This window comes from Musca vetustissima, unplaced genomic scaffold (assembly GCF_032173495.1).
Source record: "Musca vetustissima isolate MV318-11 ecotype Yass unplaced genomic scaffold, APGP_CSIRO_Mvet_v1 utg15419, whole genome shotgun sequence".
Classification (NCBI taxonomy): Eukaryota; Metazoa; Arthropoda; class Insecta; order Diptera; family Muscidae; genus Musca; species Musca vetustissima.
Genome location: NW_026877864.1, coordinates 131,480 through 141,253, shown reverse-complemented (window position 1 = coordinate 141,253; position 9,774 = coordinate 131,480). Strand labels below are relative to the sequence as shown.

General features: G+C 34.1%; 1 pseudogene; it reads left to right on the top strand.

The window, feature by feature from the left end:
- Positions 1-272: 272 nt before the first annotated feature.
- LOC133322543 (lysosomal aspartic protease-like) lies at positions 273-4,925 on the top strand (annotated as a pseudogene).
- The last annotated feature ends 4,849 nt before the right edge of the window (positions 4,926-9,774 follow it).

The window sequence follows — 9,774 nt, the reverse complement described above, 5'->3', positions numbered from 1 at the left end:
GTACAAAATACCCAATAAAATGCAACCAACATTTTTGAAATAGCTTTTTTAGTTTTATTTTTATGACGTAAAAAGTGTCAAAATTTAAATCTTTAATCTCAATCTCTATTATTTGGTGCACAATTTGCATTTTTTTTTTTGCATTTGCAGTAGCACAGCGTGGAATTTGGCAATTAACATCCTTCAAGTTACAGGGTACAAAAAGTTCGACATGACCGAAATATGTATTTCCTATCTATGACATTTACCTATACTAATCCTAGTAAACAACCATGCTAATTTCGTTTTTCAAAAGTAAATAATCATGAAATGTAGATGGCCCCAAGATAAAAAGTTGCATGAGTTCACTTTTTTAATGTCGTATATAGAAATTGTGGTATTGTGGAAACAAATTGTGGATTCAATTTTTATGGACTTTGGTTGCTGAAAGCTGGATTTTTTTGATGCAAAGAAAAATGCATAAGAGTCTCTTTCTAATAAAACATATTATATCAATTTTATCTACAATAGTCCAGTTTAATCACTTAGTGTATGTTTTTCCTAATTCGGGATATATTTTCATTGGTTTTTGAAAAACAAACAAATACTTATCTTATAATCCGTTTGTTTTGGAACAATTATTAGAAATAAATGTTGGTAGCATCTTGACTCACGACTATAAAAAAAGTCAAAAGTTCAAAGGAAAATTCTTCTCTTGACAGAGGTCATTCTAGTTCAAGGTTCCTTAACCAAAATTATGGAACAGAAAAGCAAAACCAATAAATTGCGTAAACTGAATGCCGAATATGGTGTTGCAACTCTTCAATTATGAGGATGACTTGTATTATGGTTAACTTACCATTGGTACTCCTTGTCAAGAATTCTTGATTCTATTCGATACCGGTTCTTTCAATTTATGGGTTCCTATTAAACCTTGTTCTGAATTCAATTAGACCTGTCAAACTCATCGCGCCTAAGATCCTGTGTCTCATCTACCTATGTCAAGAACTGTAAATCATTTGCCAACCAATATGGATCGGGTCGTTTGAAATCAAAAAGCAAGTTATTGCTGCTGGCACATTGAACCTGGTATCACCTATGCTCCATTCGATGCTATTATAGGTATGGTATTTAAGACAATTGCTGTTGATGATGTCACACCACCATGGTGCAATATGATCCACCAACGATTGGTGAGTTCTACTTGCCTAGACCTGGTACCTTTCTCATCGGGGTGCTATCGGATAAATACGAAGAAATCCAAAAGGCTTTTGGGCCCTAATTTAGTGACGAATATGAATATATGTTGGATTGTTCGAAAAATGATGAATTGTCTGATGTTGTTTTCAACATGTGCGGTGCTTTGAAAGAATCCGATTATATTATCAAATCTGATGATCAAAGTACATCGGCCTTTGAAAATGCCGGAAATGCGGATATATTATACCAGTTTCGATTTTGAACTAATAAATTAATATATGATGGGAAATAAATATTGTATGATCTTGAAAAATAAATAATTGAAATAAAGACCGAGCCATTAGAACATATTCGAGTACAATTCTTAATAAGAGATTTATCATGGGTCCAAGACAAATAAATAATACAATGATTAACCCTGTGCAATAACATCCAGAATATATATAAATATCTGAAAAAATACATGAGGTATTTTTAATACTTCACATAGATCTGTAATTTTTATACCATCCACCATAGTATGGAGGGTATATTAATTTTGTTATTCCGTTTAACTCATCGAAATATTCCTTTCCGACCCTATAAAGTATATATATTCTTGATTAGGGTAAAATTCTAAGACGATCTAGCCATGTCCGTCCGTCCGTCTGTTGTAATCACGCTATCTTTTGAAGGAATTGAGGTAGGGTGCTGAAATTTTGTATAGGTTTGTCTTTTGTCTGCAGGCAGGTCAAGTTCGAAGATGGGATATATCGGTCCACGTTTAGGTATAGCTCCCATATAACAGTACCCCCCAATTTTCGGTATTTTGGGGTTCTTGAGCGCGTTTTCAACCGAATACGCTGAAATTTGGTACATTGGGTTCTTATTGGGTACTAAATGTATCCACAAAAAAATATAAATATAGGTCCACTTTTTCTGGAAGCCCCCATATAACGGTACCTCATAATTTTCAGTATTTTGGGGGTTTTTATCATATTTTTTCCACCGAATTGGCTGTAATTTAGTATTTTGAGTTCTTAATAGGTACCAAATCTCTCCACAAAAAATTATAAATATAGGTCATTTTTTTCGGATACCCCCCAAATTTCGGTATTTTGGGGTTCTTGAGCGCGTTTTTCAACCGAATTCGCTACATTGGGTTCTTATTGGGTACCAAATATCTCTACTAAAAATTATAAATGTCGGCCCACTTTTTCTGGTAGACCCCATATAAGGGCACCCCCAATTTTCGGTATTGTGAGGTTCTTGAGAGCGTTGCGGAGTACAAGTATGTATTGCGGAGTACAAGTATGCGGAGTACAAGTATGTATGTACCAATTGCGGAGTATGAAAAACTAGGTCCTAAACATATATACATTTTTCAACTTCCTTCTGTCTTCGACGGACAGAATATCTTCTAGTTGTCTTCTACAGACAGAAGATCATATAGGGTTCTCCTATGAATAGAATAACTTCTACAAGCCTTCTGAAAACAGAATACATGTTACAGGTCTCTAATACACAGAAGACCTTATAGAGATTTTCTATAGACGAAGACATTTAAATGGTCTTACAAAAACAACAAACCTTCAGCAGGTTTTTTATAGAGTGACAACATTTCTGAAGAATTCACTAGACGAAAACCTTCTATCGATATTATATACATATATGTATATGGGCAATATTGCCAATTTTTTAATATTCCATTTTCAAAAAATCTGCTTTTTTGTTTTTGTGTCACATCAATGATTTTTGGTACACATATAGAGAAAAATGTTCTGACTCCGAAACCGTTCGCGATCAAATTTTTGGTTGATGCGCGCAAATGTTATCGAGGTTTTAATTTTGGGCATAAGAAAAAAATCTTAAAATTACGCCGTTTATTATATTGACCAAAAACGTTGATATATATCTTCCTCCGTAAAATAAGAATATGAATATATTATAATAATCACGATAAAGTTGCACATATTCGCGAAATATGAGAAAAATAAAAAATATATAGCAGATTACATCAATATTTTCATTATATTAATGACATACACACACCTAAAAATTAATTTAAAAATATCTACATAATCTAAACACCATGGTGAATCAAATGATATCAAAATCACACAAGTCCGTGTAGCGGTTTCTAAATCAAAGCGACAATAAAACAAGATATTGAGGAAAAATATTTGTTTTTGGTTCGAAAAAATAATGTCAATATTTATTTTTTTAATTGTATACAAGAAATTTCAGAAAAAAATGTTGGGGTCATTCTGCTATTTTACCCGAATTTCGCCGAAAAATTGACATATATATTAATAATCACTTTTTGTGTATAAGTATACACCTTGCGGATTATATCAAGACCCTTCCTATAAATCTTAGAATTCTATAAATAGGAATAAATCCTAAAATAATATAATATTTTGAAATATACATTTTAAATTGCGTGTAAATCGCGTAATTCTCAAAATCATTTGATGCGCATGCGGTTTGCAGGAAGTACTGAAGTTTATCTTCCAATCCATATATATTTTGCGAAATTTCATTTGACGGCTAAGATGTGCCGCACGTTACATTGAAGTACCCAAAAAATTGTAAAACGCGAATAATTTCCGAAAACTCCAGATGCCATTAACGCGCATCCGATTTCGGTGTGCACCCTAAAAAAATACATCGATCTATACCGATTTCAATGTGGTCCATTAAGAACCATGGATGTGCCAGCTCACACTATTTTTGAGATAAATTGCGTCTAAATCGCGTAATTCTCAAAATCATTTGATGCGCATGCGGTTTCCAGGAAGTACTGAAGTTTATCTTCCAATCCATATATATTTTGCGAAATTTCATTTGACGGCTAAGATGTGCCGCACGTTACATTGAAGTACCCAAAAAACCGTAAAACGCGAATAATTTCCGAAAACTCCATATGCCATTAACGCGCATCCGATTTCGGTGTGCACCCTAAAAAAATACATCGATCTATACCGATTTCAATGTGGTCCATTAAGAACCATGGATGTGCCAGCACAATCTATTTTTGAGATAAATTGCGTACATCTCTCTTTCGGCTGAAGTTTTTAAAGTTCTCTTTTCGAAAAAGATCAAAATCCGTATGAGGTCATTTATTGAAGCGGAAATGATACACAGAAAACGCAAATAAATCCGCGATATTTTCAAAAACATTTTTTGCCAAATTTCGTGTTTTTGGAAGGCCAGTTCCCGCCGTTCTAGTAGATGGATTTTCACGAAGAGGATTTTATATCATCCGAAACGTAAAAAACCTTATTGATCGCGGGTACTCATATCATTCAGTTGACAGATCTAAAAATTTGGCCCGAAAAATAGGTTTTTTAGAAATTTGATCGCACAAAATTCGCACCTTCGGATGAGTATTACTCTGAAGCTGTACATACTACATACACAAAATACATATCAAATTACGCAGATTCGCGACTACAATAATCTTATAATCAATTTTTATAAATTCCTGTTTGCGTATTAAAGCTAGAAGCAAAATTAAAAAAACACTCAAAATCGAGCTTCAAAATGTCAGCATCATTTAAAGGTAGATGCAGTTAAAATTTTTAAAAATGATACATAAGGGCCGTAGTCCCCATTTTGTTGGCTTCTAGTTTTATTTTGACACGAAGACCATGCAATGAGTGGCTTAGTCACAAATCGATAGAGAACATAAAAAAACTGGTTCGCCTCAACCTGTTTTTACACATTTTTTTACATTAAAGTAGACACAGCTTCCACCAACATAAAGATTGGAGGTCAATATCATGAACAGTTTGCAACGACAGATCAATTAACCCAAAACTATTCACTTTTTTTCATATACATAATTAGTTCCCGAGTTATAAAGGGATGATCCTCCGCTTCAGCTATGTTAAAAAATTGGCAATATTGCCCATATAGAAGATAAATATTAATATAAGTCTGCTATGGGTCTCCTACAAAAAGACAAAGATTTTTCTGTGGCATTATTATTTTAAGAACTCTAGGCCTTCTATTGGTCATCCTATCAATATAAGTTTTTCTATCGGCCTATTACTAACAATATTATAATTCATTTAATTTTATTTCAATTTTCAAAAGTATTTAACAATAACAATAAAACTAAAATAAAACAACAACATTAAAAACAAAACAACAAAAACTACAATAAAATAATGATCTCGTATTCCACTTTTCAGTCGCATCAGTCCTTGGTAACACCAGCCGATTCTGCATTGACATTAGCCTTCACAGCAGTAGAAGTTGAATTAATGGCTGTATTAACCCCAGCTGAAGCTTGGCGACCACAACTATTTAAACTTGAAGCTGTTCCGCTAGCTGTTACATTTCCTGATACTGATTGCGACACACTTTGACCCTGGGCATTTGCAACATTTGCAGGAGTTGCCGTAGCAGCAGCCTGACGTGTAGCAGCCGCAATTACAGCAGCTGCATTAATCCTTTGTTTGTGTAGCATGGCACTCATCATAGCAGCTTGTTGCTGTTGTTGTTGATTTTGATGATAGATTTGTTGTTGTAACATCTGAGCATATACCAGGCGTTCATAAATTGCTGAATTGGAAATTGGTGATGGATTCCCTGCCGAGGAGTTATTATTGGCATTATTTAACATATGAGTCTCTTTGATGAAAGCATTTAAATAATGTTGAGCTGCTGAGGTCAATACGGGATTAGAATAGAGTATTGCCGGTGATGCTGTCAATGCAGCATTGGCTAAGGTATTTGATATAAAATTTGTTGAACCGTGTGTTGAATGTTGATTGTATACCATGGTTGTTGCACCGCTGCCGACCGATGATGGTGTCGGGACATATGTTATCTTATTGCCCATGAACATACCATATGTAGTGGCGCCCAGGGGACCAGCTGATGAAGTGTTGGGACTTCCACTGTTGCTTATTGGTCGTCCTTGTGATGTTATATAGCTACCCATTTGATAGAAGGCTGTGGCTGTTGAATTTAAAGAACCGACTGTAGGGGTAGTTGTTGCTGTGGAAATTCCATAGGTGACCGTAGAAGTGTTCCGTGGGGGTTTCTGAAAATAAGGAGAGCAAATGCAGTTAAGAAATGATATATCCGTATTTGAACCGACTTATAGTAAATATCACTAAACTAATGATGTCTGATGAATTGATCTACGGAAAATATACCTTAAGATGAACATATTATTCGTTGGTCCAGATTCGTTGGTCATAGCACCTTTATTGCAACATTTACATGAAATTAAACTAAATTATATATAAGAACAATATCTAACTAAATCCGAGCCGATTTAAATAAAATCATTCTGAACTCGATTCTGTAGGCTGTGCAAAATGTCGATTGGGCAGACGTAGTGTTTTTGACGCACCCATATACCAAATCGAACATAATTATGTATGGGAGCTATATTTAAATTTGAACCGATTGAAAGCGAACGTGACACACACACACATTATTATCATTAACTTCCGTCGATTCCCGGTGTCTTTGATACACCATTGAAAATTGGATTAAATTATATATCTCATTGATTAGAAAATCTCCCTTCGAGAAATTATCAATATTGAAAAGTTAAGAAAAGCTATGATGAAGTGTATGTTATTTTCAAAATTCCTTTAAATTATTAATTCAATTTAATAAATTAGAGTTTATAACTGCACTAATCTTTATTGTTTAGGAAAGATATTATACATAGAGAAAGATATGACTATGCCGAGGCCTTGACACTAAAATTTAAGATTTGTGTGTGCACTGAACGCCTCATATAAATGTCCAGCTCGTTTACAGGTTTTTTGATGTTCCTGAGTTATTTTCTAACCGAAGCGACAATATTTTAGCATTACAAAGCTTTTTTAATTTGGCATTCCGGAATTTAGATTGGTAAACAACTTGTTCACAAAATATTTATACCCTTCACCACACTGTGGTACAGTCTATTATGTCTTTGTGCATATGTTTGTAACATACAAAAGGAATCGAGATAGACCCATGGTTCCTTTTGAGAATATGCATAGAAATACTTTTTGAGTCGATTTATGCATGTCCGTCTGTCCATGGATTTTTGTGAACAAAGTACAGGTCGCATTTATGATCCGATTTGGATGAAATTTGCCACATGTCACTTATTTGGCCCAAGGACGAACCCTATTGAAAATGGGTTAAGATTTAGATATAGCTCCCATATGTAGTTTCGGCCGATTTTATGTAAATGGTGCAGCAAACACTTAATATTCGTCCGATTAAGATAAAATTTTGCACAGAATCCTATATTGAAATATTCAAAGTTTTATTGAAATTTATTCAGATTTAGTATAGCTCCCATATATAGTTTCGTCAGATTTTATGTAAATGGAGAACAATAATGCCAATATTGGTCCGATTGAGACAAAATTGTGCATAGAGTACTGACTTAGGTCCGGATTGATGTATGCGAAGTTTTGTTGAATTCGGTTCAGATTTAGATATAGCTCCCATATATAGTTTCGTCCGATTTTAGATAAATGGTACACCAAACTCCCAATATTCTTCCAATTGACACAAAATGTTGCCCTGAGTACTAAATTAGGTTTAGATTGTTATATGCGAAGTTTTGTTGAAATCGGTTCAGACTTAGATATAGCTCATATATATAGTTTCGTCAGATTTTATGTGATATAGATATTGCTCCCCCTTATATATTTTTTTCGATTTTATGGAAATGGTGCAAATGTAGGAGCCTGTTTCTTTCTGTTCGCTGTACATGAAATATTTCATCGCGTATTGGATTGAAGACGTTTCAGGTTTAGATATAAAATGATGTATCAAGGTTGTCCATTTTGGACGAATTAGAGCACAAAATTTCGGTATATTGGAGAGTTTGAGTTCGCGTTTCGACCAAATTGGCTTTAATTTTATTTTTTGGATTCTTATCATAAAATCTCCTCACCACAATTTATCAATATTGGCCCGAGTTCCGGTATCTCTATTATTTGGTAGTTTGCTGTGGCCTGTTTTTTTCTACCGAATTGGATCTAATTTGATGTTTCAAGTTTTCATGGCGTATTAAATCCGCCTACCAAGTTTTCAAACAATTTTTTTTAACCGCATTGGTTTATAACTTATAGAATGTCATATTTTGTAGCCATCATATAAAGGTCCAGCCCCTTGATAGTTATTTTAATGGACCCAATTGTATTTTCGAACTAATTTTTTGTTACAGTCTCAATATGAAGGTCTAGACATTTTAAAGCTCTTTTGATGACCCTAGGGCGTTTCCTAACCGAAGCATTTATTGGCTTTGGATTTCCGGAACCTTGGTGTTTACATAATTTGTTCAATGAACATGTTAATATATATCCATATTTCTATACAAAATTCATGCGTCATTTTCGATATGTTCAAGGTCTAAGTGCAATTTAAAATCATAAAGCTCCCATATGTCTACCTCATGATGGATGATAGTGTATAAAGTTCGAACTTGCTAAAATTAACAACGAATAAATAAATTCCCTTTCGATCACAAAGATGTACCATTTATTGTGCATATTTATACCCTTCACCACACTGTGGTACAGGGTATTATGTCTTTGTGCATATGTTTGTAACAGGCAAAAGGAAACGAGATAGACACATGGTTCCTTTAAAGAATATCATAGAATCACTTTTCAAGTCGATTTATGCATGTCCGTCCGTCTGTCTGTCTGTCCATGTTAAATTGTAAACAAAGTACAGGTCGTATTTATTATCCGATTTGGATGAAATTTGGCACAGCTCACTTATTTGGCACAAGGACGAACCCTATTGGGAAAAATCGGTTCAGATTTAGATATAGCTCCCATATATATTTTCGTCCGATTTAAGGTAAATGGGGCACCAAAGTCCATATATATGTTTCGATTTGCACGAAATTTGGCATAGCTTACTAAATTAGTTCCAGAATAATGTGTGCCAATTTTCGAGAAAATCGGTTCAGATTTAGATATAGCTCCCATATATAGTATTGTCCGATTTAAGGTAAATGGTGCACCAAAGTGCCTATATTTCCTTAGATTTGCACGAAATTTGGCATAGAGTAATGAATTTTGTCCATAATGATGTGTGCTAAGTTTCATGAAAATCGGTCTAGATTTAGATATAGCTCCTATATATATTTTCGTCCGATTTAATGAAAATGGTGTACCAAAGCCCCCATATATCTTTCGATTTGCACGAAATTTGGCATAGCATAATGAATTAGGTCGAGAATGATGTGTGTTAAGTTTCCTGAAAATCGGACCAGATTTAGATATAGTTCCCATATATATTTTCGTCCGATTTAATGTAAATTGTCCAACAAATACCCTATATTTTTTTCGATTTGTACGAAATTTGGTATAGTGTACTGAATTGGGTCTAGAATGATGTGTGTTAAGTTTCGTGAAAATCGGTTCAGATGTAGATATAGCTTCCATATATATTTTCGTCAGATTTCATGTAAATGTACCAAAGTCCCTATATATCTTTCGATTTGCACGAAATTTGATATAGCGTAATGAATTAGGTCTAGAATGATGTGTGTTAGATGTCGTGAAAATCGGTTCAGATTTAGATATAGCTCCTATATATTTTTTCTTCCGAGTGTATGTAAAGTGTGCA